General features: G+C 40.8%; 1 long non-coding RNA gene across 1 annotated transcript; it reads left to right on the forward strand.

Annotated features, from left to right (window-relative positions):
- Positions 1 to 1856: 1856 nt before the first annotated feature.
- Positions 1857 to 7168, forward strand: LOC139032182 (uncharacterized). Its single transcript, XR_011484697.1, has 2 exons — positions 1857 to 2182; positions 4439 to 7168. It is a non-coding gene; the product is annotated as an uncharacterized lncRNA (long non-coding RNA).
- Positions 7169 to 8177: the final 1009 nt, after the last annotated feature.

The raw sequence follows: 8177 nt of genomic DNA on the forward strand, positions 1-8177 counted from the left end.
AGTACTTAAGAATCCACCTTCCATTGCAGGGGATGCAAGTAGGGAATTAAGATCCCATAGGCTGCAGGGCAACTAAGCCCATGAACCACAATAAAGACCCAATGCAGCCAAAATAGAAATTAATTAATTAATTAAAATTTAGAAAGGCAAGGAGTCACAACATTTGCCAAAAAAAAGTAGAATTGTAAAACCTACCTATGAGGAAGATGAAGTAGATAATTATGTAAAGTTTGGTGGTTTTTAAAGTGATGAGATAGTTGGTGGGGTTTGCTCTACTAGTCTTTCTACAAAACTTTTTTAAAGTGAAAAGTTTGGAGGGTTATAGTGAAAAACCAGTAATGGAGACAGTAAAAGGATAAGTGGTTGCCAGGGCTTAGGGAAAAGGGAAGAATGAATCCTCAGAAGAAGGAGGATTTTTAGGGCAGTGAAAATATTCTGTATGACACGGTAATGGTAAATGCACGTCATGATGCATTTGTCCAAACCCATAAACTGCACAACACCAGCAGCGAATCCTCATGTAAACTACAGACTTCGGGTGATAATGACATGTCAGAGTAGGTTCAACAGTGGTAGCAAAGGTACTGCTCTGGTGAGAGCTGTTGGCGATGTGGGAGGCTGTGTGTGGTGGGGAGGAAAGAGCACATGGGAAACCTCTGCCCCTTCTGCTCTATTTTTCTGATGACCCTAAAACTGCTCTAAAAATTAAAACCTATAAAAAGAAAAAAAAATGCCACCAACAACGTGGCCTGCTCCATAATTAATGCAACCATTAAGCAGATATTTTATTATAATATTCAAATAAATTCCAAAGGTGGAAACAATCTAGTACCATCAGAGAACTAGATTAAGAAGCAAGGAGGATTGGGGCTTCCCTGGTGGCTCAGTGGTAAAGAATCCTCCTGCCAAAGCAGGAGACTCAAGTTCGAACCCTGATCCAGGAAGATCCCACATAGCGTGGAACAGCTAAGACTACGTGCCGCAACTGCTGAGTCTGTGCTCTAGAGTCTGGGAGCCACAACTACTGAAGCCCTGATGTCTTAGAACCGGTGCTCTGCAACAAGAGAAGCCAGTGCAATGAGAGACCCTCGCACTGCAGCTAGAGAAACACCCATGAAGCAACAAAGACCCAAGACAGCCAAAAAAAAAAAAAAATCCTAAATAAATAAATATTAAAGAAAAAAAGAAACAAGTAGACCTGAGGGGAAGTGGAGTGTTTTCCTCATCAGCAACTGTTAGGTACACCCTGGAGAAGGAAATGGCAACCCAATCCAGTATTCTTGCCTGGAAAATCCTACAAACAGAAGAGCCTGTAAGACTATGGCATGAAAAGAGTGAGCTGCAACTGTGCACACAGGCATGCATCTCAACATGATTTAAAAAAACGTGTCTAAAAAGCCTACAGCGAACATCATATTCAACGGTGAATATCTGAAAACTTTTCTCCTAAGATCAGGAACAGAGCAAAGATGCCTACTCTCACCATTACTATTCAACATATTATTCCCATATCCCATATATTATGAGATTCCTAGTCAGATCAATCAGGCAGGAAAAAATTATACAGGCATTCAAATTGGAAATAAAGAAGTAAAACTAACTCTTAAAAAAAAAGAAACTGATACAAAAAGGATCTTATTTACAAACCCCAAGTGTGAGCTAATTGACATTCATGCATCTATGTCTCTCCATTTTCTGCCAATTGTCAAATGTTCTGCAGAAAAAAAGACCACCTCTGGAATTTATTAAGAGGAAAAAAACCTTCTAAATCAGTCATTAAAAGAGAGGAAAATTAACAGAACTTTGCATATTTACTCAGGCTTTTTTTTTTCTTTAATTGCATCTCCTGGCAGAGAAAAACTCGATGTTAACAGACAACAGAGTGAGTCAACAGCGACATCTAGTGTTCAATTAGATTTTTTCAGCAAAGCCTTCGAACAACGACTGGACGATCAAATCTGTTACTTTTAACCAACCAACCAACGGAGATCATTGAGAGGCACTCACCTGAGTATTTACGGTGCTGTTTCTACAGACGTTCACAGGGAAAGCACGCAGGTTGTCCTAATTCCAGAGACACCCAACAGCTGGAAGCCTCGGAGCACACCTGGAGCTAAGGAGTTGGTTCATCCCTCAGCCTTCCGTTTGTATTCAAAGACAGGATGATAAGAGAGTCCCAGGGGTAAGAGCCCAGGGCCATTGCTTAACAGACTTGTCTTGAAGTAAATGGAATAGATCTTGTTTAACTTTGGGAAATAATCTTGGTTTTCCATTAACTTTTCCTTGACATCTTGAACTTCTCAATGAATAGCAAATTCTGAGGGGAACCATTGAACCTATTGCATTCTATAAATAAGAGGTTATTTTTTTATCTAGGCATGCAGTGGTTTTCCTTTTTCCACGTTTTTTGAAATATAATTGACATCCAGTACTGCATAAGTTTAAGGTGTACAACAAAATGATTGACTTACATACATTATGAAATGATTACCACCATAGGTTTAGTGCACATCTCATATAGATACAACATTAAAGAAATAGAAAAAATATTTTTCCCTGTGACGAGGCCAGTGATTTTCAATATTTTTTTAACTAACAGTGGAACCATTTCCGAGAAAAATGAAATATTTGGAATGGCAATTCACAAAGAATAGATAAATTAGGTAAAATAACCCTTAACCCTTAAAATGTGGTTGTCCCTTTGACCACCTAGGATATCACCAATCTTTGTGGTAAAATTACAGCTCCCTCCCACCCCTTCTGCCTCTGCAAAGCCACAGCCAACACGCTAAGACCATTGCTGTAGAAGGCATCGACCTTGCATACAGAGTTCATGCTTATGAGCCGTCGATGCCACTAATGCCAACACTGCAGACATCTCCCAGTGTACCATGGGGGGCACAGAAAATAGCTTGTGTAGCTTTTTCTCTATTTTTTGCATCTTCTCACTTTATAATTCAGAGACGACACCAGAGTGAGAAAGGAGAAGGAAAATGTCAGTGGCAAACCTAGCAAGGCTCAGAGTGCCTCTCCTCCATCATTAACCCTTTTTCTCGAAGCAGATTCTGCCTCTCAACTCTCTCATCCCTCAGAATGCAAGCTTCCCTCCTTCATTCTCTCCACTAATATTAACTTAATATCTTCCATATGCCAGCCATCCTATTAGGCACAGGGATTAGATCAATGAGCGAAGATAGATGTGGTGCCCACCAGCGTTGTGGGGCTAGCATTTTATGGAGCAGGCAACCACCCATTTAATAATCACATAGCCAAATTCAAGATGATGACTGGGCCAAGAACCATGGAGGGAAAGTGCATGTTGTCCTAAGAGGACATGTTTTACAGTGGGGTCTATGTTGATCTCTAGGGTCGGGGAATACTGTGTTCATGAACTTGAATTGAACTGAAACATGAAGATCTAAAGAATGAATGGAAGTTAGGCGCAGTAACAAGCTGAGAGGGAGATGCCTGCAGGGAGCTGGAGAGTGTTCCAAATAAAGAACACTACATGCTCAGGCTAAGAGGGAAGAGAGAGCAAAGGAGTCTGTGCTATTAGAAGGAGGCCACTGTGGCCAGCCTGCAGAGTGAAGCTGAAAAGCAAGCAAGGTCCAAAACTGCAGAACCTCACGGACATGTTTAGGAGTTTGAACTTTTTCCAAAGGATGTTGCTTTAAGCAGCAGAGGACATGATCCTCTTTGCATTTTTCAGAAAGTCACTTTGCTATCGAAGAATCGAAAGAAAGGATGAAGAAAGGGTATGAGCTATTTGTAGAATATAAATACATTGTTGGTGGCATCTCCGGGAAGCAGGTACTGCTGAGTGCCCACGTACCAGCCACCCTCCCCTTCTTACTCACTCACAGGATTATGATTTTCTTCAAGGTGCCCAGTTAAAATTATACCTTCTCAGATTCCCCTGTATTCATGGCTGGGCCAGTGACCCAGTTCTGGACAATCCCATTGTATAAGCAGAACTCTTTCAGAGTGGCAGGCACAGGTGACATGCCCATTGTTCCTTTGCTCTTGTACCTTCTGCTTCCTGGATGTCGATGCTAACTCTGGAGGTAGCAGCCCTCTTGGAACCATGAGGATTAAAGTCATAGTTAAGGATGAAGAGCTGGAAGTAAGCTATAGACGACTCAGTTGATCCATGGACTGCCCCACCCCAGACACTTTTGTTGCATAATACAAATAAGACTTTCTGTGTAGGGTTTTCTGTAACTCACAGTTGGGGAATTTGGTTAAAAAGGGGGGGGGGGGCAGGGAATACGAATAAAGTATGGACTTTAGTAGATAATAACGTTATCAGTACTAGTTCACAGGATGTGATGAATGTACCATACGTCAGATGTTAATAAAATAGCAAAATGGGAGTGGGGTATATGGAAACTTTCTGTACTATCTTTATAATTTTCCTATCAATCTAAAATTATTCTAGGGCTCCCCTGGTGGCTCAGTGGTAAAGAATCTGCCGGCCAATGTAGGAGACACAGGTTCGATCCCTGATCCGGGAAGATTCCACATGCCACGACGCACCTAAGCCCGTCCACCACATCTGTTGAGCCTGGGCTCAAGAGCCCGTGCACCCCAACCACTGAAGCCCGCATGCCCTGGAGCCTGGGCTCCATAGCAACCGAAGCCACTCCAGTGAGGAACCCGCACACTGCAACTAGAGAGTGGCCCCCACTCGCTGCTAAAGAAAAGCCCTTACAGCAATGAACACCCAGCACAGTCAGAAACAAATAAATATTAAAAATAAATAAATGAAACTTTCTAAAGTTCAAAGTACATTAAATCAATATTCCCAGTCTCCATGCCAATCCTACAGAATCACACTATCATGAGTGGAATTCAACTACCTTTGTACTTAACAAGACCCTCAAGTTTGAAAAGTACTAGTTTAGGCCGAATCCGAGATCCCTGCTACATTTGAGAGGCAAGACCCTATAGGCCACCTCCTTGGCTGCCACAAAGAAAGATGCAGACCTTTCCACACACAGGGATATTCTGGATACCCTAAGTAAACGTTCAGCTTCTAGATCAATGCTGGCAATTCCTTCTTTGTGTGTATTTTATTAACATCAAATGCCTTTAGATAGAAAGCATGAGTTCAGTGTTTTGCCCCCAGATTGAATCTGAACCTCTGCCATAATGACGCTAATAGAGTTACCCCTAAGAAAATGTCTAGGCGGCAGTTTTGTGCTTCTATGATTAGTAAAGCAAGCATTTGGAGATTTAATTTTTCTTACTTCTTGGCTCCCACTCTTACCTCCATAATCTCTTGGAATAAGAGTAATAAAACCAATATTTATAAAGATTTTCCACGACTCTGTGAAAATTTTTCAACAGGCTTGAAAGAGCAAAATAATTACTTTCTGTAATGGATTGCTGAGGTGAGTATACAGAAATGCAGTCATTCATTAGTTGCATTCAGATATATCAGGATCAAATTATATTGCAAACTGTAGCAACACATGCAACAATAGAAGAGGAAGGCGGCGTGGTGAAATGGAACGGAAATTAAACCAGGGGGCAGAGGCCTAAGTAGTAGACGGTGCTGCTGTACTGGCTAGCTGTGTGGTTTTGGAGAAGCAATCTGGACTCAATTTCACATCAACAAAATGAGCAGTTTGGAATAGACAACTTTAAAGACCCTTCTGAACTCTGAAATTTTGAGTATGACCTCCCAAAACCAAGAGTTAGTCTGACGCCTAATAACAGAAATAAAACCTGCATTTATAAACTCAAAACAATTCATAATAATTCAGAAACCAATCACAAAATATAGGTGTCAAACTTCAGCAGTCTTAATCCTTCAGAATTACATCCCACACAATGAAGAGACACAGCCAATATCAAAGCCTATTTAAAGATGCCTTTCAATTCATTTTGCCACTATTACGGATGCTGCCGTGTGAGACAGTGAAAACACCCAGAATGAAAGCTGAAAACAAGGAGAGAAAAGAAAAGCCCATAAAACAGATGTTTTAAACATGAACCAGGTGTTGATGTTTATTTATGCCTTGCTTTATAGCTTGACATTGTTACAATTTCAAAGCAGGAGTTCACCCTGCACACAGAGGGCAACAGAAGCAAATAGACCAATCACAGAAGAAACAGAAGTGGTAAAGAAGCATGTGGAATAATACTCACTCTAACAGACAGACACGCAAATTAAATCAACAAGGAGGTACCGTTATTTTTCTTTGCCAATTTTTTCCTGGTATATCTCTGAATGATGACAACGATGTGCTGAAACTATATTCTCAAGCATCATTGCTAGAAAAAGCATAAATTGGTACAAACTTTTTGGAAAATATTTAATGATGTATATCAAATAGGATTTAGGTATTCCTGTTCTGATTCTGTAATCCCACTAAGAACACAGGAGAAAGCAATGCGCGTGAAGATGTTTGTTGTAGACAAAAACTGTAAACAACCCCTGCATGTCCAAAAACAGATGAAAGGTTGTAAAATTGCTTCAGCCAGTCAGTTCAGTCGCTCAGGCATGTCCGACCCTTTGCGATCCCACGAACTGCAGCAAATCAGGCCTCCCTGTCCATCACTAACTCCCAGAGTATACCCAAGCCCATGTCCATTAAGTCGGTGATGCCATCCAACCATCTCATCCTCTGTCGTCCCCTTCTCCTCCTGCCTTCAATCTTTCCCAGCATCGGGGTCTTTTCAAATGAGTCAGCTCTTTGCATGAGGTGTCCAAAGTATTGGAGTTTCAACTTCAGCATCAGTCCTTCCAATGAACAGCCAGGACTGATCTCCTTTAGGGTGGCCTGGGTGCTCATTACCCCTGACCTAAATTTAATAGGACAGAAAATAACTACATACAAATTTCAAATATGCCCATGAAAAATGAACCAGGGCTTCCCTGGTGGTCCAGTGGTTGGGAATCTGCCTTGCAATGCAAGGGACACTGGTTTGATCCCTAGTCCAGGAAAATCCCACACATCTCAGAGCAACTAATCCCTAGCCCCACAACTACTGAGCCCACGTGCAGCAACCAGCGAAGCCCAAAAACCTAAGAGACTGCTCCACAGCAAGAGAGGCCACCACAATAAGCCTGCACACCACAATGAAGAGTAGCCCCAGGCCACAGCAACTAGAGAAAACCCACCTAAAGCAACAAAGACCCATCACAGTCAAAAAGTAAAATTTTTTTTAAGTGAACCCTCCCAAAATGTTTTGAATAGTCACATTAGAATTTGAGTATCATGGTTTTGTTTTTTTTTACTATACTTTTATATTTTTTATATAAAAAATATTTTACCTTTATTTTACTATTACTTTTATATTTTTAAAAGATAGAGTTGAGTTAAATCACTGTAACCTTTCAGCAGATGTCCAGTCTGTGAGTAAATATCAGTGATCTCCAGCAATTACGAGAAAATGAAGGCGGTATGGGTCTTGTCTCCCATCACTTGCAACCTAGCGAAAGCAGATCTTAGCCCAAATTCTTCTAAAGAAACAACACTCATTAACCAGGAATTATGAGCGGCTTCCTGTAATCCCAAAGAAATCTCCTTTTTTTCTTTTCTTAGCACCCACAATATTGAAATAAACATTTGAAAGACACTTGCGTGAAAGTTTCATTCTTGGGCAGACACAACAACATTCCAGTAACAAAGGGGAACAGCTTGGTACGAGGACTTGGAAGTAGGCAGACCAAGGACAGAAAGGTACTCTGCTCCTCAGCACTGCTGGTTACAATGGACTCTTTTCTCATTATTATTAATTAATTTTAATTGCAGTATAGTTGCTTTACAATGTCACGTTAGCTTCTACTGCACATCAAAATGAATCAGCCATGTGTGTACATACATCCCCTCACTTTTGGATTTCCTCCCATTTAATAGGACACCACAGTGCATTATGTAGGGTTCCCTCTATTATAGAGTATGCTCTCGTCAGCTGTCTATTTTATACACAGTATCAGTAGTGTATATGTGTATATATGTCCTCATCCTGCAAAGAGGATAGAGGTCAGTCAGTCTTTCTGGCTAACCATTTATCTTGAGTGGTTTCATAATTCATAACTGGAAAATCATTTTTTAAATGGAAAGTCATTCCTAACACTCTTTATGCAACTTGATGAACTTTCTGGTGTAAATTTTGATAAAGATGATTGAAATGAGTAAACAACCCTATTGGAAAGTAGTGTCCTG

Source organism: Odocoileus virginianus, chromosome 30 (assembly GCF_023699985.2).
Source record: "Odocoileus virginianus isolate 20LAN1187 ecotype Illinois chromosome 30, Ovbor_1.2, whole genome shotgun sequence".
Classification (NCBI taxonomy): Eukaryota; Metazoa; Chordata; class Mammalia; order Artiodactyla; family Cervidae; genus Odocoileus; species Odocoileus virginianus.